The sequence below is a fragment of the Protopterus annectens genome, chromosome 7.part0 (genome assembly GCF_019279795.1).
Source record: "Protopterus annectens isolate FY-2018-M chromosome 7.part0, PAN1.0, whole genome shotgun sequence".
NCBI lineage: Eukaryota > Metazoa > Chordata > Ceratodontiformes > Protopteridae > Protopterus > Protopterus annectens.
Window position 1 is genome coordinate 1,378,980,789 of NC_056739.1, and position 26,962 is coordinate 1,379,007,750.

Below are 26,962 nucleotides of genomic sequence, written 5' to 3' on the forward strand. Positions count from 1 at the left end.
CTACACGTGTCATACACCGCCCCTGTATGCGTCTTGTTTGTCTTGTCTGTTTACCTACCCAACCTACCTCCCCAGCTGTACCGACTACCTTCACCTGACATACCACTCTCACCTGAAAAAAAAAAAAAAAAAAAAGGGCACTCTGTACCCACAAAAAAATTATGCCCCATACATAGCTGCCCATTCCACACATGTCTACTGGACATGGAACCTATCAATTCAATTGGCTGTACAACAAGTATTATTGTTGTCCTGACACCTCTCTCAGGGTGGAAGGTTCCAAATGTCACACCAAATTACATACATATGCACAGCTGTTGCTGATGAAGAAATGGGCAGCTATGGGCCTTACCTACATCCCTCCTGCACATCCCAAGCTTGTTTCCCTACTGTCTTACCCTCTTTGTGACCCCTTTTCACCACTTTCCTGTCTCCCCATTTTCTTTTCTTTCAAAGAAAATAGCGCTGGTGTGCAAGAGTAAGCACGTTTAAGTGGTTGCAATCGGTGCGCTTGTGTGCAGAGCTAACCGCCAGTGCGCATGCGTGAGCTCCGTGCAAACCAGCGCTAACCTGGTTACAACTGCTTAAAAGTGCCTTAGTCACTTTGATTGACAGGTCCTGTACTCAGTTCAAAAGCAAAATAAAATCCCACTGTGAGTCCCGAACCCAGGACCTTGGCAACTGTAATCTGCATGACTTACCACTAAGCCATGACTCTTATACAAGAACATTGTGCTAAAGTAAATATATCATGTAAGAGTAGGAATTAATGTAAAGGGAATATAGATGTGTAGCACACAAAGCATGACATTTAGAATTACTATCAAAACTAGTGGATTTCCATAATAGTAGTGTGTGAACAGAAACAGCCATGCTAGTTGGAAGCTAGTAGGTAATAATGTCACTATAGCACCTTGCAAGACACACACATACTCACAGCAGGATAAGCACTGCCCATACCCCACAACCTCTTACAGGAACACATCTGGACCAAGTAATAAAATATGTGGAGCAAAGGCCCAAAACCAGGGACACATTACAAATAATGTTACAACAAACGCAGACAGTTCAGAAAGTAACAGGGTCTGCACTTTGTGGGATGTTTGGAAGGGTATGCAGTCTGGAACTTGAATGTTTGTCACCATATTCCGACTTGAGCCCAGAGTGACTTGCCAGAAAAAGGTGTGCATGAGATATTGACCAAAATATGAGGCAGAAATGTGGACAACCTGCAAATATCTGTACACATGACGGGTCCGACACCACCATATTTGAATAGTTAAGAGCCTAGACATAGCAACAGTGAATGACTTACAGGGATGCCCCACAGACCCCATGTGAAATGTACAAACAGTAGGCAGAAAGATGTAACACATGCAATGGTAACTATGGAGTCCGGAAAGTATTCACCACTTGCATGGCAGAAAAAGTGTAGTAATACATATGCTCATGCTAACCCACAGTCACAACTGCAGCATACCAGACATTTTAATGGGTGTACCCCACTGATATGTACCATTCCATGAGGCACATAACAGATGAACCTGAAAGTCTCTGGGGCCTGCTCAGCAGCATACTCAAATACCCTAATAGATGTCAAGGCCCACACCATGGCCAGACCACACTGCATGCTGTAACACCCTAGCAGATATAGCAAGCATTCCAAGGTGTGAATGTACATGGAAAATAGGAAAGCTACAGCAGCACACTACAGTCAAGACACCTAGCAGGCATACAAGTAGTGACTGTAAAGGGCAACTATTGAAGCCTTAGCAACAGAATGCAAGCAAAAGTGAAAGGAAAGCACACACACACACACACACATTAACAGTAGTAGTAGTTGTAGGTGTCAGTGTACATACAGTTAGTACAGGAAACTGGAGAAATGAATGGAGGAATGTTAATCTACAACACACCTGGAAATATGAGAGAGATACCAACCTTTACACTCACAGAACATTGTCCACAGCATAACAGCATGGTCCCTGCCCTTAAAATCTGAAAGGGCTACGCCTATCTCACATACCTTTTTATAGCACTGTTCTGAAATCACAGTGAGAACTGCAATCAGTACACAACTGGCTGCATGCAATTAGCAAATGCTGGCTAACAATTGGTGCAGAGGCCATCACATGGGCATATGCAGATACCTACAAAAGTATGCTGTACTCCATGTCCACGCATGCAATACTTTCATTGCACCCTGAGAAGGACGTGAGAGACAGACAGAGAGAGAGAGAGAGACAGAGACAGAGACAGAGAAAACTGCAATTAAGCAGACAGAAACAAATTGTTCAGCAACAGCTACCTGAAAGCTGACAACTGGGAAGTGGAGCAGCAGGACAGAGAACCAGACAGCAACACAAGCAGCTGTGACAAACACAGGTAATGTAAAGTAATACTATAAAGGTCTACGTACTGTAAACCCTCCATATGTGTCATTGGTCTGTATCCATATGTATATGAAGATGTGTAAAGGGCAGGGGACATACAGCAACTATCAGTGAAGGCTGTACATACATTTGTATGTGAGAGCATCTATGTGCACATATCAATGTTGTTTGATTGTAGGTTGTAGTGCCATGTACAAAGTAGGTTACACAGTTATGTATGTTTAGCAGTATGTTAGTGTGTGTATACAGTATGGTAGACAAATATGTTGATATACCTGTCTAACATATGGATACATATGTATGTCAACATATGTATGTGTATATATATATATATATATATATATATATATATATATATATATATATATATATATATATATATGATATGCATATATGTATACATACATAGAGAGATGTAGGAATACATAGACAGATGTAGATAGAATATTGTACAAACATATCTATGTAATGCACACATACAGATATAGATATATGTAGATACATATACATAGACAGACTGATCTGACTACCTAGAGGTATGACTGTATATGACGACCTGCAACACAGCCTGTCCCACCCCCTCTGTCACTCACACCCCTCTGTGCCCCCCCCTCCACATCTATAGCAATATATGTACATCAATATATATATATGTGTATATGTATACGGACATATATATATATATATATATATATATATATATATATATATATATATATATATATATATATATATATATACATATATATATATATATATAGAGAGAGAGAGAGAGATGTATATAAATTCTGAGTGAGGCACATGTGTACAGATGTATTGCAATAGGTGCCTGGTGACAAAGGCATGGAGTGAACACCAGTGTCAAATCTGGAGTACCATACCACATTCCAGATCACCTACACCAGTAACCACCAGATATGTGATTGGCTGCCCACCACTGCATGTGTCAGGGGTGAACAGGGTCATAAATGTGTACAATAGTGGCCCCAATGATATTCACAGTGGCACACTATCCCTGGAATACCTGCACATGGTATGTGTCAGCGGACATGGTGAGTCAGCTATGGACATGTAGGTCGGTGTACCCCTCCACACCACATAATGGATGCCATGGTATGGACCTCACATGACAGCTACAGATATGGAGAAGGACACAGTGACATGTACAACACTGTGACAATGCACTCAAACACATTACCAATGCACAGTGACTGACAACACCACAGAGTACACATATGCTACCCACATAGAGGTTACCACTCCCGGATTTACATATGGAAGTCACACCCATGACAGATGTCCAACAACCATAGTAACACCTCACACCATCCACAACCTAAATGCTGTGTGTCATCCATGCCACTGCAATAGAGTGCACATGTGGAGGTAAGAGTTCCTACCCACAGATAAGACATACCCTGCAATAAACCACACAGTGTTAAGAAGCAAGACTCCCCATGAGTACATGTCACACATACCCCTGCTGAATGTTAGTCAGATAGGTAATATGCCATATGAGTCACCCTGTGTAACTGTGTGACAGCAGCAGGTACCATCACACCACATGTGTCACAATGGTCAGGGTAGCAGAACAGTACGCTGCTGTAGACCCAGGGGCAATAGCATATTGTATAGTATTGTATTGTAATGCAATGTATTGTGTTGTATTGTATTGGTATGTTGAGGTGCCTCCTTCGTGGAGTGGAACCACTGCTGCTGTGCGCCAGTGTACAGGTACATATCCTGTAGTCAGGCTAGTGTTACATAGCACTTCTATATGTGTGTTTAGCTCCTGTCAGAGTTTATGTAGCATGCAACTGGGGATACCATCAGGTCCCATCCATGTTGTGTATTCTGCTGTCCTGCGGTGTCTCTCACCTGGACATCTGTGATGACAGGGAGGTTACAGTCAGCTGGGATAACTATGCCTTATTTCGGGGGAGAGGGCGGGTGACACCTGCACTGAACCTGTCTGCCACAATGTTGTCGATATCTGTGGTGTCAGTGAAATATTTGTTGTTGTGTACTACCTATGGGCATAGAGGATGGCTCCTGACCAGGTTGCTAACATAACTGAAGAAGGCCTTCTGGTTATCTGTAGTGTCACTCTTGATTTCCCTCTCAAAGTTGCCCATGTATTTTGTATGATGGAAAATAGATCCTTACCAGTGCTGCTCAGACATGCCCTCCCTTTAGTGAATTATGCTCTGTCTTGCAGTAGCTTCCATCTTCTGTAATACAATCTGTCTATGGCTGGGGTCCACCAGACAGGATGCTGTCCCTTTGTGGAGAGTGTCTTGGTCATATATGGGATTGCATGATCCATGCATTCTCGGAGATGTCTGTAGAAAGCAATTGTGTAGGGGTCAGCATTGTGGGTTGTATCTGCCACTGGCCCAGTGGGCTGAAAGGATACCATATCACTGTTACAAAGTGTAAAGTTTGTATCTGTAATGTTATGCACTATAGTCGTTTGTGCTGGTGGTGGAGGTGGGATATGTATATCCAGGGCAATCAGTGTGTGGTCAGCTCACAGTAGTTGACGATGTAGGCCATACAGTACCTAGATACAAACCCCAGAGTGAGGAGGTGCTCTTGACCTGAATCAGTGTTCTGACTGCTGGGGTTTGGTAGTATGTCGTATGGAGTCTGCCAGGTACTGTTGCACAGTTGCTGGCTGAGCACTGATACCTGGCCATCTACATGTGTATCCACCAATAGACAGACAGATGCTACATATGTGAGATATGTTGTATCATAACAGTCAAGTAGCATGTGTAGTATGTGTGCCAAATTCTGCTGACATATATTGCTGATACCAGGTTATTTTCTTTCTCAGGTACATGGCCCACCCGGGAATCCCACCTACTCCACAGCTGAGGATGAGGAGATACACCAGAGCCTGGTGCGGGATTATGCAATACTCTTTTCCCGCACCAGCCAGAATCAGCAGGAGAGGGCTGCACTGTGGCAAGACCTTGTCCGTCGGGTAAATGACATAGGCACGCATAATAGGACATATGAGCAGGTACGACATCACTGCAGTGATTTAATCAGACATGTCCGTCAGCGTGCATCGGATATCCACAGGCAACAGGTTGCCACAGGTGGTGGGGTGGCTACACATCCCCCACTCACCAGACTGGAGGGACTACTCATGAGTGTAGTGGCTCCAGTCCGCCAGCAACAACAACAGCAGCAGACATGCATTATGATGGAGGCTGGAGCCACACAGCAGCAAGACAGTGAACGTGCAGGTAATATGCCATATGTATAGTTGACTGTTGTGTACACTGGTAGTTAATGCATGTGTGAGGTGTGTCCTTGGTTTGTAGCTGTCACCATAGTATTTAATGTGCAAGTGTGATATCCTCAATATTAGCTGCTGACCTGTGAAAGGCGACTGTTGTACTACTGACCTGTATCATACTCAGTAACAATGGCACAGTTGTGCCCACTGACATTAGTTTCTTCACGTCTGCAGGACCCTCTGGTATTACAGCAATGCAGCCTATCCATGCTGGTGAGTGTGTATTAACAATTCCTGTAATAGTGTTGATAGTAATAGTACTATTTGGCTCACTTAGTAGTGCTCTTTGTATGCATGTAGGTGTGTCTGTGTCTGTGTGTTGATATCACGCATACTGAGTACTGTACAATTGTGTGAAACTGTGTGCATGTGTGCATGTGTGCACCTGTGCGCATGTGCACGTGTGCACCTGTGCGCATGTGTGCATGTGTGCATGTGTGCACCTGTGCGCATGTGCATGTGTGCACCTGTGCATGTGCGCATGTGCATGTGTGCACCTGTGCATGTGTGCATGTGTGCATGTGTGCACCTGTGCATGTGTGCACCTGTGCATGTGTGCATGTGTGCATGTGTGCACCTGTGCATGTGTGCACCTGTGCATGTGTGCATGTGTGCACCTGTGCATGTGTGCACCTGTGCACCTGTGCATGTGTGCATGTGTGCACCTGTGCATGTGTGCATCGCTGGTAATGTGTAGACATTGTAAACTGTGTTTCCTGTTTCCCTCCCACAGGTTCTGTTGCTGCTCTGGTGTCATGTAGCAGGGAACCTGAGTCAGGTGCTGTGGGTACTGATAATGATGACATCTGTGTAATGGCACAGGAAGGTATGCCAGGGTCCGCCATTGGTCAGCCGATTGACAGTACACAGCTGTCGACCCCATCAATGCGCACAGTTATCCTGCCAATACACCCTTTGTCACCAATGTCCCTAGGTGATGGACAGCATACAGTGGGCATTGACCAGGGTAATGTGGTATCTGTGGCACATGCCTCCCCACACAGCAGCCATGGGCATGGCCCAGAGATGGTACCACACAGACAGATGTCCAGGGTTCTCGTGGGAGCATCCATGGGCGTACTGCCCCTGTCAGACGTGCCCACAGAGGTCTTACAACCTCAGCTATGTTTCGGACTGTCATGCAGGCACAGTCACGTATGGAACGGTACACCAGACAGGGTCTGAGGGAGCTGACAGCATGTCGCACAGCCATGACTGACAGTATGCATGACATTGCGGCTGCCATCCGTGATTTCACCGATGTCATAGACAGACGTTGTGGGGACATATTAGACCGGTTCCACAACTACATGTCCATGAGCCAGGGCGATGGTGGGCGGTTGAGGCGTCGACATGGCCGTATGCCAGCAACAGCAGCAGCTGGCAGTCGCGGACGACAACAGGGCCGCCCCGGTAGTGCCAGCAGCAGCCCCAGCAATGCTGGGTCTGTGCTGTCATCAGGCCGCCCCAGGAGACCACGTGCACGTGGCTCTGGCCAGGCCCGACAGGGATCTGTGTCCAGTCAATGAACACCTGCTTCTGATGACAGTACCCAGTCTGGGTTGGTACTGGATACGGTCCGTAGCACCCTGCAAGGCACAGGTACCGTGTCCGTGGCCAGAGACACTGATCTGTATGACCTGGCAGGTACAGTCTGTGGCTGTCCACAAACACCAGTATATGGCAGCCATGAGGTGGAACTGTGTGCATCCATACACACATGCGAATTGACAACACCTAGGGCTACAGCATACATGCACACACTGCATCAACATTGCCCCACCTTCTACTGCTGTCCCTCACCAACACACATACACATACATGTCAATTGGTGGTATCGGTGGCTGACTCAGGCATACCAAGTTCACACCCTGTGCATATGATGAAACTGTGCCACCTCCTGCAATCTGTAACAACTGTGCAGGTACAGGTTAACATGTTGCTGATGCACAGGGTGACCACATAGATGTGTAGTAATAGTATCATGTTGTTAACAGTACTGTGTGCTGAATTAATTGTGGGTATATCACAGCATGCCTGATGCAGTAAGTGTGTGATTGTCATGTCCTGTTGTCTACACCCATGGTAAGTACCATAGTGTATCATCTGCACATGTTGGCATACTGGTGGTAATGATGTCAACAGAAGGCTACATACATAGGTAGCACAGGGATAGGGTAATGAATGTAGTAATACACAATGATGGACATGTAAATTGCAAGTGGCATGTTGCCCACACTAGACTCTGCAATGCAGATGTTTGAGGATGTTGATATGTGTGCAGTACTACACGACTGGTACAGGACACACAGGAGCACCCTAGCACTGCATGCTCACATCTCATACCATGCTAGACAGCCCCAACACACATAACTAACTGTCACAGGAGGGAGAGTCCCCATATATGTCAGGGATACTGTGGTGGCAGGCCAGGGAGCATACATCCTACTAAGTATGGAACCACTGAGTGAAGGCTCAGTGTCTGTTATTTGACATGTGTATTACTGCAGGTATGAGCACATGGGTTTCTATCCAGTTATTGTACATCCTGACAGTACATGGTCTGTACACTTGTGTGCACTGAGACTGGACCCTAGCCATCTGACCCGTGTATTTCCATGTACATGTGCATAGTGCCTGCATATTTGCAGTGTTACCTACTGGAACTGGTACAGCTTGTTTGTTGTACAATGGACTACATGCAGCCCTGTTTACTGTAGCTTTGTTTGCATGCATGTTTGCTTGCAATTACCCTGGAATACTGATCACACCTGCAATGCATAGTTATAGAGCTTCTGTGGACTCCTAGTGCCATCTGCATAGCCTACGATATGTATGTCCATGTCCCACTTGACAGGATGTCACTGTTTGTCCTGTTCACATGTACAGTGCCTGTGACACAGTGCATATGACTTACCTGGCATGTGTCCACGTGAGCAGTCATATATGCTACTGCTAACTAATCACAGGCACTACACCTTCACACATTCATCTTCTGTTGAACTACCTGCTTTGCTAGGGACGGCCTGCACCTGTCACCCCTGGGCTTTCAGATATTGGCAAAGGCTCTTGCTACCCCATAGTGCCTATGTTAGGCAGGGCTCAAATGACAAACCCACCTTCATAGGTATCACAAGGGATAAGAAACTAAGAGCAATGCTACCCAACGCCAGAAGTCTAAACCTCCAGATGCATGCACCCAAAACACTCCTTGGCATGGAAAACATTGATATCTGTGCAGTAACAGATGCCTGGTTCAGGGCTACTGAGAGCACACCAGCACTACCAGGTTTAACCCAGTTGATTTCTTTGAAACAGTCACCAAGGCCATTGACGAGGGGAAGGTGGTTCACACAGCCTACCTGGACCTTGCAAAAGCCTTCACAACAATACCCCACTTGGGCATTCTAGAGAAGCTCACCAGCTTAAATATATGCCCCTATGTCACTAGATGGATTGCACAGTGGCTCAAGGACAGAACCCACATGGTTAGCATTGCTGGAGCCATGCCAGACCCCACACCAGTTACGAGTTGTGTCCCACAAGGCTCAGTCCTGGGACCTCTCTTGTTTGGTATATATTTATTGGAGGTACAGGCCAACATGGACGGACTGTGGCTGTCCAAATATGCAGATGACTGCAAACTGGCCACCATAATCGACTCTCCAGCTGACACAAGCATCTTCCAAAGGGGCATCATAGCAACAGACAACTTGTGCCAGAGCCATGGCCTTCTGCTGAACAGTGTTTAGAAAGGGGAATGTGCATCCTGTAGTCTGTTCACCTAGTTGCCAAAAGGGACATTGTCCTCACACACACTAACCCCCCTCAGCCAAAAACACACACTTGCCAATTGCAGGATTCAAACCCCTATCTGACTATGTTATGACACTTGAGACGGATGCATTAGCAGAGCACGCTATTTGCATTACTGGGAGTTTTCTTTTCTCCTGCTATACTTATAGAGTGCTGACATCATCAGTGTTTAGAAAGGGGAATGTGCATCCTGTAGTCTGTTCACCTAGTTGCCAAAAGGGACATTGTCCTCACACACACTAACCCCCCTCAGCCAAAAACACACACTTGCCAATTGCAGGATTCAAACCCCTATCTGACTATGTTATGACACTTGAGACAGATGCATTAGCAGAGCATGCTATTTGCATTACTGGGAGTTTTCCTTTCTCCTGCTATACTTATAGAGTGCTGACATCATCAGTGTTTAGAAAGGGGAATGAGCATCCTGTAGTCTGTTCACCTAGTTGCCAAAAGGGACATTTCCCTCACACTCACTAACCCCCCTCAGACAGACGCACACACTTAAAATTCGCAGGATTCAAACCCCTACCTAACTATGTTATGACACTTGAGACGGACGCTTTAGCGGAGCGCGCTATTCACATTACTAGGAGTTTTCCCTTCTCCTGCTGTACTTATAGAGTGCTGACATCATCAGTGTTTAGAAAAGGGAATGAGCATCCTGTAGTCTGTTCACCTAGTTGCCAAAAGGGACATTTCCCTCACACACACTAACCCCCCTCACACAAACTTGCCATTTGCAGGATTCAAACTCCTACCTAACTATGTTATGACATTTGAAACGGACGCATTAGCAGAGCGCGCTATTCATATTACTGGGAGTTTTTTTTTCTCCTGCTGTACTTATAGGGTGCTGACATCATCGGTGTTTAGAAAGGGAATGTGCATCCTGTAGTGTGTTTTCCTAGTTGCCAAAAGGGACATTTCCCTCACACACACTAACCCCCCTCAGACAAACACACACACTTGCCATTCGCAGAATTCAAACCCCTACCTAACTATGTTATGACATTTGAGATGGACGCATTAGCAGAGCGCTATTCACATTACTGGGAGGTTTCTTTTCTCCTGCTGTACTTATAGGGTGCTGACATCATCGGTGTTTAGAAAGGGAATGTGCATCCTGTAGTGTGTTTTCCTAGTTGCCAAAAGGGACATTTCTCTCCCACAGACTTACACACACACCAACCCCACTCACACACACACACACACACACACACACACTGAGCATTTGCAGGATTTGAAACCCCTACCTAACTATGTTATGACACTTGAGACGGACGCATTAGCAGAGCACGCTATTCACATTACTGGGAAGTTTCTTTTCTCCTGCTGTACTTATAGGGTGCTGACATCATCTGTGTTTAGAAAGGGGAATGTGCATCCTGTGGGGAGGCAGACACCAAGCACACTCTGGCTAAGCTGTCATTCCCTAGGGCAAACAGCCTAGTGTTGACCTCTACACCCATATGTTTAATTGTCAAATGCACATTATTTGTTGCTGATAGACTGTTTGCACATCTTTATTGCCATAGCATTCCCTGTTTGTATGAACAACTTGTGCATCTGTGGAAGATGTTTGCATATGGGAGGGATCCACTATATCACGTATGTCTCTGTAGTCATTTAACTGTGTGCACTGGGCAGACTGCTGTAATGTGGTTGGTTCCTGGAATAACACATAAAATACCAGATATGTGTGTCCAACTGCTAAACCGAGATTTGGCCTAAGTGTGTGAGCATGCCCAGTTCAGCCTTCCCATGGCATGTTGTCTGACATATGTCTCATTTATCAAAGTGTGTGAGCATGCCCAGTGTGAGCATTCCATATGTTGGACTCTGCAGCCCACCACATTTGTGGATGAGTGTGAACTTCAACAAATATCACCTGTTTATGGTTGTGTGTCATGTTGTGTAGTTACTGTACAACTGCTTTGTGTGTGAACACAACAGGATTATACTGTGCCTGCAGTGTTTGCATGGGATACTTTGCATACAGTTGTCAACATCCTTTCACACTGACCTAACACTGTAGTACTGTATAGTGTACTGGTAGTACTTTGACTGTGGTGGACAGTATCCTGGGCTTTACTGCTATCACTGCTTTACATTTCGATAGTGGGCACAACAGCCTGGTTAGGGGCCAGTTGTGTACATCTGACCATGTTGCATTCTGTTCAGATATGAACTACTTAAACCAGGCTTGTCCAACATTGGTAGTGTATTCCACAACATAGATGTACATTTGCAAACACTAGCGATGTGCCCTAGTCCATGTCTAATGCTAGTTGGAGAGTGTGTTTGTCCTTCAACACACATTGTAATTGAGTTTGCCATGACATATGTCATGGTTAGTATACTGTGCCTCTGTCTACCTGTGACATGACAGTGATACCCAGGATAAATCTACCATCTCCCATCCACTCATCAGGATTCCTATTGAGGAAGATTGATAAGTGACTCTATGGGTAGCCTGTGCTGGGGGTTCACTCATGGGTGGGGGTGGCTTCTGTGTTATGGATCACGCAGTACAGCTTGTCCTATGTAAGTCAGTGCTGGGGTTCAGGTCTCTCATGTGCATAGCTCACTGCCATTCAGATTGTACAAGGTGCAGCATGTTTATTGATGCCAGCAACACAGGCAACACATGGCATCTGTGCAAGCTCTTTGATACTCCTGATGAGGTACTGTTGGGGACTTTACGGTTGATGGAGGTGTCTGCTGAGGTACATCCCACAGGGGCTATTGTAGTCAATTGTACCACTGATGAAGGATGACTGCAGAGCCACAATGACCTCCCCTTATCTAGATATGACAGCCTTCATGATTAGGTGGGTATATGGTATGTTTCTGTAAACACTACAGCACATGTTTGTCCAATGCAGGATATCTATCACCTTGTGTCCCCAGGTCTCTCATTACATGTTAACTACATAATGGGTTAACACCTATGTGGTAATTGGTGGGCACTTACTGTATATCCACGGGGGTTGACTATACACGTTTCTGCAATTAGCTTGCTGACATGGCTATGGCACCAGTTGTCTGTTTCTATGTGGCCCTTTGTGGGATGCTTGTGTCAGCTGGTGGATCATATGTGGTGAGCAGTTTGTAGTCCTCTGCAAACATGTTCGGACACAGTCCTTCCATGTTTGCCTGTACCTATGGGACATATATACCAGACGAGGGAGATCCCAGGACAAAGCCTTGTGGGATGCCAGTTATATCTGGTTTGTAGTCTGACATGGCTGCAGCATGTCTGACCATGTCTGTTCTGTCCTTGGTCTGGTTTGCAACATATTTAAGCTGGTGAGCCTATCTATAATGAACACGTAGGGTATTGTATAGAAGCCTTTGCAAGGTCCAGCTACACTGTGTGGACCACATTGCCCTCATCAATGACCTTGATGACTGTTTCAATTGAGTCAAACATGTTTAGGGGCAGGATCTGCACTTGAGAAAGCCACACTGGGTTAGGTCCGGTGTCAGTAGGTCCCCAATATCTTTATGTCTGTGGTACATGCTGATCCTTTCCATAGCTGTGCAAACCGAGCTTCTCAGGATTCTGGGGTAGTAGTTTTCAGTATCCATTCAGGCAACACCTTTGTTGAGAAGGACCACTGTTGTTGTACACTGCTCTTTGGGTACATATTCTGTGGTAAGGCTGACATTGAGCAGTAGTGTGGTTTGGCATTCCATTCATCTTGGAGTCCATGTTGCACTAAGCCTAGGACACCATCTCATACCATTGCTGCTGTGTGTTTTGCTTTGTAGATGTTGGCTGTTACCTCAGCATCTGCAATGTCAGGGGGCCAGCAGTCTGCTGGGATAGATATTCTGCATTCAGGGTTTTGCACTGCACCTGTCAGGATGTATGTTGGCAATATGTGTGTGTGTTTGTGATATTTGTGTGATTCAGGGCATATCTGTGAATTCCCAACATGGTTCCTACCATCAGTTGTGAAAGCCTTGGGATTATCCTTAGTGTCCTGTACAATTTGTATCTTCATAGGTTCATAGGTTCATACTAGGCTATCCACCCTAGGGCATTTGTTAGCCTAGCCAGAGTGTGTGTGGCTTTTGCCACCCCTTGCTATGTGAATATTATGGCCATTTATGATTTGCTTTGCTGTGCCTCTGTCTGGACATGACACAGTGAAGACCCCCAGTGTAACTCTACAATCATCCATCCACTTGGCAAGATTCCTGTTGAAGAGTGTCAGTGAGGGGCTCTGCCTAACATGGAGTGGGATTCTGGTCCAGGGTGTGGGGAGCCTCTGGATTATGTATCTGTCCCACCAGCACATCCTATTTCATTATTTGTTGAGGTTGACATCTCTCACTCTCACAGCTCCGATGGATTTGAGTTTTCTGGGGTGGAGCATGTCCATTACTCCTGTGTTGGGCATGGCCTCCTACAACAGGCATGCAATGCCTCTGTGTAGGCAGTATGTGACTGCATTCAGCTGGGGTGTCTACAGCCAGGCAGCATATGACATATATTTGAGACCCTTTATCCTCTTGGTGAGGTACCTTTGAGGTCTTTCTAACTGCTGCAGGTGTCAGGTAAGGTACATCCCATATGAGGCATTGTACTAGATTATGGGTGTGATTAGAGAAAAGTATAGGGCACAATGACCTCTGTTGACGTAGATGTGAATCCTTTCCTGATACGGTGTCAAATGTAGACAGTCTTCCTAGCCACATTGGCAATGTGGGTGTCACATAACAGGTTACTGTCCACTTGTGTCCCTAGGTCCCTGGTTACTCCTTCCATACATAATGGTTTACCACCTATGTGGTAATTTGTGGTACCTTGTTTGGTATTTGGTGGGACATTCATACTGTCCAGTGTCTTCAGGACGGCTGGGTGGGGTTATTGTGTGTGAGAGTGCGGTCTGTAGCATGCTACAGACTGTACAGCAGTCTTGCCTACAGTTAGTTGCACATGGGTGAACTCCAATGCCTTGTGCATTGTCAGTTACCTGGACGTATGGGTGTCTGTGCTGACTATGGATACTCACCCTCCTTTTCTGTTTTGTTCCAGGTTTTGGGGCCATGACACATGATACGTGGTATAACCTGGTAGTGCTGGTGTGCTGTCAGGAGGCTTGCAGCAGGTTTCTGTCACTGCACAGACATCGATGTTCTCCATAACGGGGATGGCCTCGGGATCATGCATATTGGGGTGTACACATCTGGCATTGGTCAGCATTTCCCTTATGTTTCTTCCCACTTATGTTTTCTAGGGTGGTGGGTCAGTCTTTTCAGCCTTGCCTACAAAAGGCTCTATGGAGGTGGCAAAGGCCTTATCCAATATTCAGACGCCCAGGGTAACAGGTGCAGGCCATCCCAAGGACAGCTGCGTGGCTTGTCAAGCATGACATCCCAAGCAGACAGACATTGATCCCCTTGAATGACACCAGTAAGTGTGCCACTTGCTATGACTGATCATTCCGTGTTTGTACTGTGGCATTATTCTTGGTAAGGGTAGGATGCTGCAAACGGTGAGTGTCATACCGGCCTGGACTACATAATCAGATAGCTCATCTATGTCTCTTTTCATGTAGTCTAGGGCGGTACATCTCAGGTCATTCACACCAGCATGGACTATGACTGCATCATATTTCTACTTGCTTTGGAGTGACCTACATACTTCTGTTATGTGGCATATTGTGGCAGCCTACAGGCAGCTTACTGTACCCTTTCCCTTGTTCAGTCTGGTGTGCGGGACAGCAGTGTGTCTGACTATGGAGTCACCTATTACAACTGTATCAGGCATGTTGTTTCTCCTTCTGGCCTGTGACTGTTTGGCACACCAGCTTTGTGTACTATGTGTTGCATGTGCTATGTTTGGAGGTTGTTTGATTGGGTGTCTGCTTTAGAGGCCTCTGTTGGTGTGCTGTGTTTGTAATTTGTGCCTCCGGGAATGTTTTTCTGTGTTTATGTGTTTGGTTTGCAGTTGTGATAGGTCTATGTGGGACTGTGTTTGTGGTGTGTGTGGTTACCTTCTCCTCCTGACTTGTTTTGGGAGTACTGAGTTGAGGGAGCTCAGCCTCCAGTTTGGATAGATGGTTGCATCTCTCACATATATTTGTATTTCTTGGGTGGAGTTAGGGGTTGTCTGTGTACTTGGGGCAGGTGTAACATTGCCTCAGGATTCACAGATTCCACTTGTTGTGGCTGGCCTTAGTGGATTGTATGTGTGGACAGATTTTATTGCCATACTACTGATCAGTGATTACTTCATTGTTTATGTTTGCTCTATCATGTAGTAGCTTCCTCATTCTCTTGCATGGTTTGGTTATGGCTGGTGTCCACCATGCCAGATTTCTGTGTGTATGGCATTGTGTCTTGTTTTAATTTAGGACTGCATAATCCAAGCATTCCTGGCAGTGTTCATGGAATGGCTGTATTACAGGTTCTGAGGTGTGGCCCATATTTTGCACCTGCACGGGACTTTAATGGATTCCACATCAGTTTGGAGGAGTGCAAATATTGCTTAACACATGTTTTCCACTGTGGTTTTCTGGCCAGGGACTGTGGTCAGGATTTGTATATCCAGTGTGATTACTCTATGGTCTGGTTTTACCAGTGAGCAATACACTTCTCATCTTGCCATCCAGTACCCATGTTGCTGATTATCACATCCAGTATGCTTACCCCTCTTGTGGGAGTGGTACGTTGTTCCTGGGCCTTTTGGTTTATGGATTCTATGAACTTTTGTCCTACACTGTTGGAGCTAGTATAATGCTCCCAGTCTATGTCTGGGTATTTGCAGTCACCCAATATAATGTGGTTTGGAGGACTTGATATATTCATGTATTCCAGCATAGGCCGGATGCAGTTCCTGGTGTTGGGACAGTAGTCTGTAGCAGGCTATAAACTGGGGGGCAGTTTTAGCCACTGTTACTTGAGCATGGCTAGTCCATGCTGCTTTTGTTGTGGTACCGACATGGGGTGTGGTTATCCTTGACAATTCTTGCTAGTCACCCTCCTTTGTAGCTTGTTCCAAGTTTTGAGGCTGTACAGCACAGTATGAGGTGTAACCTGGTAGTGTTAGGGTGCTGTTGTGAGCCTTGCCTCAGTTTTCTGTTACAGCGCAGATATCAACATTCTCCATACTGGGTGAGTTTAGACTGCATGCATCTTGCTGTTTCAACTTATCCCTTATCTTATTCTTATCCCTTCTGATACCTATGGAGATAGGTTTGTGTTTTGAGCCTTACCTATTCAGGGCACACTGTGGGTGACAACAGCCTTTGCCAGTATCCATACGGCCTGCACTGATAGGTGCACGCCAGTCCTAGCAGGTGGTGCATCATGTCATGCTCAGCATGTCATCCCAGACTGGCACACATTGGATCCCCTTTGACTAACTGCGATACTTCAGTCAATTGTTGCACTTGATCATCTCATTGTCATGTTGTGGCATGATGCTTGGTGAGGGTAGGATGTTAGTCAGGGTCCTCAGGTGTGCATATAGTACATGGTGTTACATTACTTAACACATAGCATTCATGCCTCAGGTGGTGCTGCAGGGCTGTCTCTGTCGGATGCGCATATTACACTTCCCTGTACATGTTTGAGAGCAGGTTGTGTCATGTTAGGCATCCCTGTTACTATATGAGTGAGTCAGAGAGGGTATCATTCCCAGGGTTCCTACTGAGCCAGTGTATGTGCTATGCATTGCCTCTTTGCCAAGGCCAGGGCATACTGGGCACGCCTCCTTCTGCCTACTGGGGCAGGCTCAGGTTGTTCCTCCTCCGAGTCACGCTCTGCCTGTGATGGCCTTGGCAATGGTGGGGGGCTGTTTGGCCCGGCCCTATGCTGGTCCTGCTGCAGCTGTTTTCGCAAGATCATATTATGTAGCATAGCACATACCATGACAATTTGGGTACATGTAGTTGGTGTGTACTGCAAGGCTCCACCAGATGTGTCCAGACACCGGAACCGTGACTTGAGCAGCCCAAACACACGCTCTATTACATTACGTGTTTGTGCGTGTGCCTCATTATGGCGTTCCTGTTCAGGTGTGTGTGCGTTTCTGATGGGTGTCATCAGCCACGGCTCCAGTGCATAACCTGCATCCCCACTAGGTGTCCGTGCGGGATGTCCCCATTGGCAAATGTCTGGTACAGCTGCGTCAAATGCCAGATGTGGGAATCGTGGTAGCTCCCAGGACAGCCAGCACACACATTCATTATTATGCCCTGGGCATCACACGACCTGGCAGTTGATGGAGGGAAGCCCTTGCGGTTGATGTATGCCCTACCCGCTCACCAGCTGGTGCTTTGATGCGTATGTGCGTGCAGTCTATTGCACCCAGTACCTCAGGGTATTCCGCTATTTGCTGGAAGAGACGATATTGCTGGCCAATACCTCACGGGCATTGGGGAAATATACATGATCACCGACATGTGCTGACATGGCATCCAGGAACTGGTGCAGTACCCTGGAGGCTGATGCCTGTGATATCCCCATCATATCACCAGTTGGTCTCTGGAAGGTACCTGTTGCTAGTATTCTTAGGCCAACACATACCTTGGTTTCCACTGGGATGGGTTCCCCTCTGTTGGTTCTGTGTGTGAGGCGTGGCCTGCACAGCTCCACTATTTGCTGCAGGAGGTCTCTGTCCACTCTATAGCGCTCTACTATCTCCAGCTCATGTAACCCGTGGTAGGTGACCCTGGGCCTGTACACTCTTCTCTGTCTCCTCACTGTGGGTTGTCTGGCAGCATCTGTATTGTCACCACCCTCAGCAAGTCGCCTATGTCTCATTATGACAGCTATGGCAGCCCCTAACATTTCTGCTCTGAGTGAAGCTTTTTCAGTTTTCACTTCTGATAACTTAACTCCTGTCTTGCAGTGTCTCTTGAGAGAAACATTCTGCACTGCTGTTTGCAGAGTTTTAAGTGCTGGGCTGGGCTACTATTCTGCCTGTGTAATTGCCTGCATCTAATTGTTTTCACCTGCTAGCTCCAGCAGTATTCCCTGCTAACTTCCTACTACATCTGTTGCTTCCTTTTTCCTTTCTGTTTCCTCAGGGAGGAGCCATGTGCAAACCAGCAGAAACACGCTCACAGTGGCTTACACGCGCACACACATACTTACACAGTTCAGAATCTGCTTATTCGGTTTTAAACGCGTGCACGCCCATGCAAACGGTGTTAAACATCTCCCAACATGCTCCCACATGCTCAGTCTGCCTTACACGCCAAGACACTGCCTTTACACGCGCACACTGCCTTACTCACGCTTAGGCGCACGCGCATACACATCCAGCAAGAAACTTTGGTGTAGGCAACAGTGTACACCTTCCATTTCTTGACTTTCTCATGCTTACTTAGTGGCACACCTCTTTCCATGATATCTGTCTGACATCTGTCATGTAACTCTAACCTCCAATGAACTGCATTTCTTTCTAGCATTCCCCTGTGATGTCACCTATCTCCTACTCTGTTCCTCCCCTTATGTAACTCTTACACTACTCAGAATGTGCTCATTTGCTATGTGACAGTGGAATTCAGTATCCTTACACTCATTTGCATCAGATTGCCTACTAATGCTTAGTTACATCTCTTAGACTCAGCTTCCCCTTAGCAACCACTACACGGTGGCCATGTTGGTTTTGGTCTGCTGGTCCCTGCATTGACATTCCATGTATTGCATAAAACCCACATTTGTGGGTTTAAAACCTTCGTTTTATGTTCTATGCAGCGCAGCCCATTTGCGGGCTGCGCTGGTTTAAACATCGGCAATCGCCGAAAAAAATTATATTTTTCATATATTTGCATCAGGTTACCTTGCCAATGGCCACATATTTGGTCATTGGCATGCTGCCTGACACATATGCACCCTTTATTTGGAGCTGACATGGCTCCATTGCGTTTTGCAGAAACGCACTCAGTTGTCAACTGAGTACATTTCTGCAGCTAAAACGGCTCTTACACGGGCTGTTCTGGGCTTCCTGGATCGCTAATCATCCTCTTTTGCATGCTATTCGGCTGCAAGTGAGGTGATTAGCTTATCCACGCCCACTCCGTGTAAGAGCCGTTTTAGCTTGACTCTTACACGGACTTTGGGCTGTTCCTGGATCGCGAAGGCTGCATGGAGTCTTACACTACTCTTAGACTCCGTGCAAGCCTTCGTGAATCCGGCCCATTATCTTTATCTCTTTTTCTCTTTTACTATACATGTATCTGCTTTTTAAGCATGTATTACTTTGATGTGAATTTATTTTATCTGCTTTTTAAGCATGTATTACTTTGATGTGAATTTCTTTTAACTGTTTGGAGCTTATCTCCCCGGGCCTCTACTGAAAATGGACATATATCCAGCTAGACTAGCCCGGTCAACAAATGTAAAATAATAAAATAAAAAAATAAAAATAAATGTTTAGTTTAATTTGCATTGTGAGGCAATCTGCAGCTTTAATTTGTTGGCTGTAGGGTTGCCACATTTTCAAATGGCCAAAATGGGACATTTTTGGTACAAGCATCAGATTTTACAGGCAGACACATACCCACGGTCAGTACAAAGGTTAGAACTTGACATTTTTGGGCCTAAATAAAAGCTTATTCTTGTAGCATTTTATTTGCTTACTCTGTTTCCTGTAACATTTAGGTATTTTAGATGCAGAATAACTATTTTATTCAACTATTACATAAAATATAGGAAATAATTTTGTCCTAAAATCTCAGGATATTTGCCATTTTTACAACTTTTGTCAGGACACAACTGTCCAGAGGTAAGGTTACCATATGTCCGGGTTTCCCCGAACACGTCCATTTTTGGGCTCCTGTCCAGGCGGTTTTTGAAAATTCTGCGATTTGTCCGGGTATCGCAGAATTTTCAAAAAACTGACATCCTATTTCGGAGTCTTTCCTCTGCTTTGTTTGTTTTTTTTTTTGATTGGCTCATATACTGGTATACGAGCCAATCAAAAAACAGAGCTCTGTTCAATGCTGAACTGCTTGATGTTCTGCATTGAACAGAAGAGGGTTCGCTGTGCGAGTTTTTGATTGGCTCGTATACCGGACAATCAAAAAGCGGAGCTCTGTTCGATGCGGAACCGCTTTATGTTCCGCATTGAACAGAAGAGGGTTCGCTGTGTGAGTTTTTGATTGGCTCGTATACCGGACAATCAAAAAGCGGAGCTCTGTTCGATGCGGAACCGCTTTATGTTCCACATTGAACAGAAGAGGGTCCGCTGTGCGAAGTTTTGATTGGCTCATACACCAGTATATGGACCAATCAAAAATCCCCAAACATGGATCTATTTTTTTTTTTTGCTCTTCAACCTATGAGGGGAGCAAAAAAAAAAGTCTAGTTTTAGTCCTACTAGAATAAAGACTTTTTTTTTTGCTCTTCAGCCCTAACAGGGCGAAATAATATGTGCTGCTCTTACCTAGAGGGACTGTCCCTCGCAAAGTGGGACAGGTGGTAACCCATTATCGTTTGGCAAACTATCAACGCTTTTAGGACAGTCAGAGAAAATCAAGAAACAGCACAGGTGTGACTTTGCATTTGTGAAAATATAGTTAACTGCGGAACGTCAAATGGACATTTCACTGTTTCTAAAGTATGCATGCATTACGATATTTACGGTACAAGCATGGGGTGACGCACGCGTGGTATTGCACAGTCAATACGTTTGGATTATTAGAAACGTGCTTTTCACATATTTGGAGTCTGGTAGGGTTTCTCTTGTTTTTGCTGTACAGCAGCTTCTAAAGAATGTTAACGTTTCACGAGTGCCGTAAATGCGTTATCTGCTTGCCCTTTAAGACTGCAAGTTTTTAGTGTACTGCTTAACGGCAGTATGGCCTAGTTGTTTGTTCGGAATTCAGTATTTCTTCCACTTAAAGACGTCTGGAAGGTTCACAATGCCCCATAGTGCAGTCGCTAACATTGTGAACGTAAAGTGCCACCAGTTTCCTTAACCGTGCCATCCATCACATCTCATTCTTATTAAAAGAAGTGTGCGAAACTAGGCAGTTTGTTGCGAAGCATAACACGTCACTAGTTTGTATTTTCAGCGTAAATCGATTTTTGTCTCGCGCTATGTAGTTTTTTTATTGTTAACCTATGATAATTTTTGGCGGGAAATAGTGCGTTTTTTTTGGTTTGTTTTGCTCGGAAATTCATTTATAGGTTGATCGTGACTTGAGTCCCAGCACTTGCCTTTTGGTTTTGTACGGTTGTCTAACCAACAACATTCAAGTAAAGTTTATTTCAGGAGATTAGTTCGCGGCGGACACTTTTGCTGGTGATTAATGTAATGTAGAATTGTATATGGCTCGTGTGTAATGACTGGGAGAAGGTTTGGCGCTAGACAAGTTAGTAGTAAAGCTAACAATACAAAACTACTGGATTTATTGCATGCAGGTATAACTGTTAGGTGGGTTTATGGTAAGCGTTTCACATTGAGTCTTAAAAATTTCTTGTTCTACCTTGAAATAGGGTTGCCACCTTTCAAATGCCCAACGTGGGACAATTTTTGTATAATTGTCAGATTTTGTAGAGGAAAACATACCCCATGGCCAGTAGAAAAACATAACTTCACTTTTTTGCTAGAATAAATGTTTATTCCTGTAGCATTTGAATAGCTTATTCTGTTTTTTATAACATTTAGGTGTTTCTGCCATTTTTTTCAATTTTTTTGCAGGACACAATTGCCCAAAGAGGGACTGTCCCTCCCAAAGTGGGACAGGTGTTTACCCTACCTTGAAATGGGTTGTCATAATTCCATTGCTAAGAACTTTAATTTATCAAAATATATATATATTTTTTTTTGCTTGCAGTTAAGGCACACCTTTCAACCTCTTAGCCCAAGAAATCTGGACAAAGACTAACATAATGGGGGAGAAAGGCCCACAATAGGGACAGATTTTAAAAGTTGCTCTTATAAACTTAAAATATGTTAGAATATTAGGATTTGTTTAAAAATGCATTTTGTAAAGGCTAGGAAGTCTGAAATATAGATGTATGCCATTTTATTTGCAGTTTGTTATCCGGAAAGTCCATTGGGCCAAGATGAGCCCTTTTTCAGTGGAGGTCCACAGAGAAAGAAGTTGACCTGAGGTACGTGATGGTTTGTGTACTGCAAGGAGGTTTGGGTTATTAGATCTGAGGGCTTTGTGAGGAAGATGCATTGTGAAGATGGAGGTGAGGGAGGGGCATTGAGAAGTGTTGAAAATGAGCTTGTGAGCAGTGTTGAGTTGAATGAAGGATAGCTAGGGAGCTGAAGCCAGTTCATATAATGTAAGGAGTCACAGTAGTGGGAAAGATTTTGAGCTGGTAGCAAATTTGGCAATTTTAATTGTAACAGGATGCTAATTTAGCTTTGAGGGTTGCTTACAGGTTGGTAAGGAAAGGAGCTTCGTACATGAGGGAGGGGAGGAGGTAGGTGGTAGAGAGTGTAAGCTTAGTTGAAGATGTGAGGTAGCAATTGTGCCGGTAAAGCATTCCTAGTTTTTGATGGGTTTTCTTAATGTTGGTTTGGAGGTGAAGGTCAAATTTTAAGTGTTCCATCAATGAGGATGCCTAGAAGCTTAGTTTGGGAGACTATTTTGAGGGGAGTTTTGTTTTTGCTAACTATAGAGAAGGTGTTTGTCTCTATCTTGGTATTCTTAGAAGGGGTAAAGACCATGATTTTGGTTTTGAATGCTTTAAGAGCTAAGTGGTTTAGTTGTTTCATTCCTCAGATTATCCTGGTGATTTGCTAGAAAACCACAAATTTTGTGAGGAACAGATCAAAATTTTGAAGCAAAAATCTCGATAGTTGAGAGTCCTGAGTTAAGGAAAAAAATAGCTCTTCACTGTATTCTGAGCTTCTTATTTGCAGTTCTTAGTAATTATTCCACAGTTTGCCCATTTATTTCTCACTGTGGCAGGTGGTGTTCTTGATTTTGGACATGGAGAGGGTTGCCACCTTGTCAAATACCCAAAGTGGGACATTTTATGGCAACATGAAATTTTGCAGGATAATCCATACTTGCAATCAGTATGGTAGCCTAGAATTCGATGTTTGTCAAAATGGAAAAGTAACCCTTGTAAAATTAAATTGTTTCTATATTTTTTTTCAGACATTATTTAAGAAAAACTGTTACAAATTTTCTTAAATAATCCAGGCATAGTATAATTTTTCATGTTTACTGCCCTTCCGAAATGTCTGGCATCCCAAATAGGCACTGCATATCTCTCAACTGTTCCTGATGTCTCAGAATCTTGCCCTGCCCTTCCTAATAGTAGTGATTTGGGGGAGAAAAGGAGATTAATATACTACACCTAATTATAGAGTTATAAACTTGTTTTAATTCATAAAATCTATTTAATCCACATCTTACTTTGTCAACTTCTTGAGTTAATAGCAATATAATGTTCTTGATTGTAGAAGTAAGAGGTGGAGAACTGAGGGATTGTCCTTCATAAAGTGACAAGTTGTAATCCCCATGGAAGACTGAAAGCTTTACATGCAGGTTAAATGCTAAAGTAACACATTTTTGTTAACATTATATGGCTAATGGAAAAAGTCCGGGCAACCGGACCTGTTTCCATTAGTATATCTCGATTTACAACGGGCACGCTGGCCAATCAGCGTGCACGTTTTGGGGGGGTCATGGTATAATGCAGGATAATCCATACTTGCAATCAGTATGGTAGCCTAGAATTCGATGTTTGTCAAAATGGAAAAGTAACCCTTGTAGAATTAAATTGTTTCTATATTTTTTTTCAGAAGGCATTACACAAGTAAAAACTTACAAATACTTTCCCCCCCAAAAATTCCAGGACTTTTATAATTGGGTTTGGGGCCATTGCTTTTTTTTTCTCTCCTTTGCTGTCTTCTTCCCTGTATAAACCTCCCGTTGACTCTGGCATTGGCCCAGGGGCCTTCCTGTTTTGCTATTCAAATTATCCACTCCCACCTTTGACCAGACAGAGTTGTTGGGGGGAAGGGGTATTTGTTGGTTGTGGTTGTGATTAATATGTGGATCTCGGTTCCTCCAAATTGAATACATCACCTCAGAGTTCCAAAGGGGGGTGAGGCCAAGTGCAGGAGGAAGCGCTTGGACTCACTTAGGGAATTTCCCTCTTTGGAGTTGAACCAGGAGGCTGAATCTTGCATTCTTCTACCTGGTGACCAAAAAACTGGGGGTCTTGTCAAAGTCCAGATGAACCAAGGACAGCTCCTGCAAGTCTGAGAGCATTCTTGCAGAGGCCTTCCAGTCATCCATGTTATCGCTTTGGGAGATTCTCTTGATGAGATGATCCAACTTTACATGGATAATGCTTGTAAGAACCCCAGTGTGGTATGTCCTTAACTGAGAAGGCCAGTTAGAATCCCCTGGATGCCCAGGACTGCCTCATTTAGTCACAAAACCCATTAGTGGTCTCCACCCAGAAGAGGAGTATTTTTTTTTTTTTTCAAAATGAGTAGGATACCATCCTCCTTAAAGAAGGCAGTAGTCTGACCCTTGAGGCCTTCTCCTGCTGATCCCATCTGGAGCCATTTGCGGATATCTGTCCTTCCACTAGACAAGTTGTCTGGTCGTCCCACCTGACGGGTAAAGGACAATAGGGACTATCACATTTCTTTCATATCTTCCTCCATGGTTAAGTCTTTTCTTCTGGATTCCCAACTACATCGAAGATGGTGAAAATTAGCCGACTAAACACTGGCAGTTAGCAGAGAGGGCTAAGGATATAATCTGTTGGCAAGCTAATTCTTGTTGTATAGGGTTTAGCTCCCTCCGCCTTTTACCTACTATATGACTTTGAGAGTCACATAACCAGACAGTGCTTTGGGGTGTTTGGGAATTTGAGCTAGGCTCCTTAGTGGTCTCCTGGAGTGCATGTCTAGTATCTGTCTTTTTGTCTATCTATGAACCGATAAGTTTAAGCCAGACTAGAGGCACAACGACTGCTCAAAAAAAAAAAAAAAAGCCTGGCTTTCCCAACAGACTAAAATGGGTGCATAGGTTAGTACTAGACAATCTGCAGACCATTACAATGCTAACAGAAGAAAATTTAAAAGTTCCCTGTAGCATTAAGGAGGGCAAGACAAGGTAGACTGGGGGAGAATGAGGCCCATCCAATTTAGGTTTACCTTGAAGGTGGCAAATGTGTTATTCTGCTTGACATGCAGTAGAAATGTGTCCTAGATGTGAGGGATACGTTAGAATGTGAATCTCTCATGCCAATATGTCTTATCGGCTGATGAATGTTTAGTTCCTTTAACTGAGTAGTTGAAGTTCCATGTGAAGGAATAGGAGTTCAGATAGAGTTGGATCTTTCATGGCTTGAAAGGCTAGACTCAGATCTCCATGAAGGAGTCTGAGACATAAGTACAGAGAAAGGGCTACCAAACTCTCCTGATAACTGCAAACTCTGAGTTGATGTTCCTGTAAATGATCACTTTTAATAGGATGCACTCTGGGCACACTGTCTTGTAAGACCTTGTTTAAACCAGACAAGATTTCTTCTACCTGATCAGCCATAATGCAGCTGATTCAGAATGCTGTTCCACCTGCTGTTTGCATCGGAGGACTGGATCTAATGACACAGACATTGTTCATTGTGACTCACACCATGTATCCCCCGAGGATTCTTCTTGGGACAAGTTGGATGCTCAGTGTGATTACTAGCAACATGGCCATGGTCTGTTACATAAATTGGGACAAGTTGGATGCTCAGTGTGATTACTAGCAACATGGCCATGGTCTGTTACATAAATGAGAGGGAGAACTCCTTCCCATGCTTTGTGTCAGGAAGCCACAAGAACATGGGAATGGGCCTATGTTTTGAATCATCTTGTCAGTGACTTACACATTCTACAGCTTGCCAACTCCCTAGTGAATTGGTTTAGCCACTGACTTCCAGTTTTTCACAAGTGGACTCTGTCAGTCAGTAGTACAAACCATATTCCATCACCAGGGGAAGTCTTGCTGTGACCTGTTTGTATTCATGACAAGCTACAAATGCAATGGATTTTCTTTCACTCCATTTTTGGGGGGGGGGGGTAAACCCAGAGACGCACTTGTCGTGAAGTAGCCACTGGCCTCTCTTATGCTTTTCCTCATTGTTCCTGATTTCCAAGTTCCTAGTGAAGGCAAAGATTTGCAATGTCAAACTAATTGTTAAAGTCCTCTTTTGGCTGCAAGTGTCGTTTCTTCTTTGCTTTGGCTTCATTCTTGGACAGGCCTGTGGCTGAAGCCTTCTAAGAATATGCTTATTTATCCAGCTGGAAAGCTTCACCCAGATCTTGATTCCCTAAGAATAAATGCCTAGTTTCTCCACTATTAGTGATGCTTAAGGACCCTGTATATCAAGAGAGGCTGGCCCAGATTTTACCTCTGTCAAGGGACCTGAAATGAGAAAGAGTTATAGAAAGTGGATAAGTTTCTTCTTTTGGTCTACTGCCAGTGGATTAGACACC

At 44.6% G+C, this 26,962-nt stretch overlaps 1 protein-coding gene across 1 annotated transcript in view; it reads left to right on the forward strand.

The window, feature by feature from the left end:
- Nucleotides 1-21,148: 21,148 nt before the first annotated feature.
- SHQ1 (SHQ1, H/ACA ribonucleoprotein assembly factor) overlaps nucleotides 21,149-26,962 on the forward strand; it is a 2,222,560-nt gene continuing 2,216,746 nt past the window's right edge. Inside the window, exon 1 of the mRNA XM_044076401.1 lies at nucleotides 21,149-21,219. The gene's annotated coding sequence lies outside the window, so the exon portion shown is untranslated. The remainder of the gene's footprint in view (nucleotides 21,220-26,962) is intronic.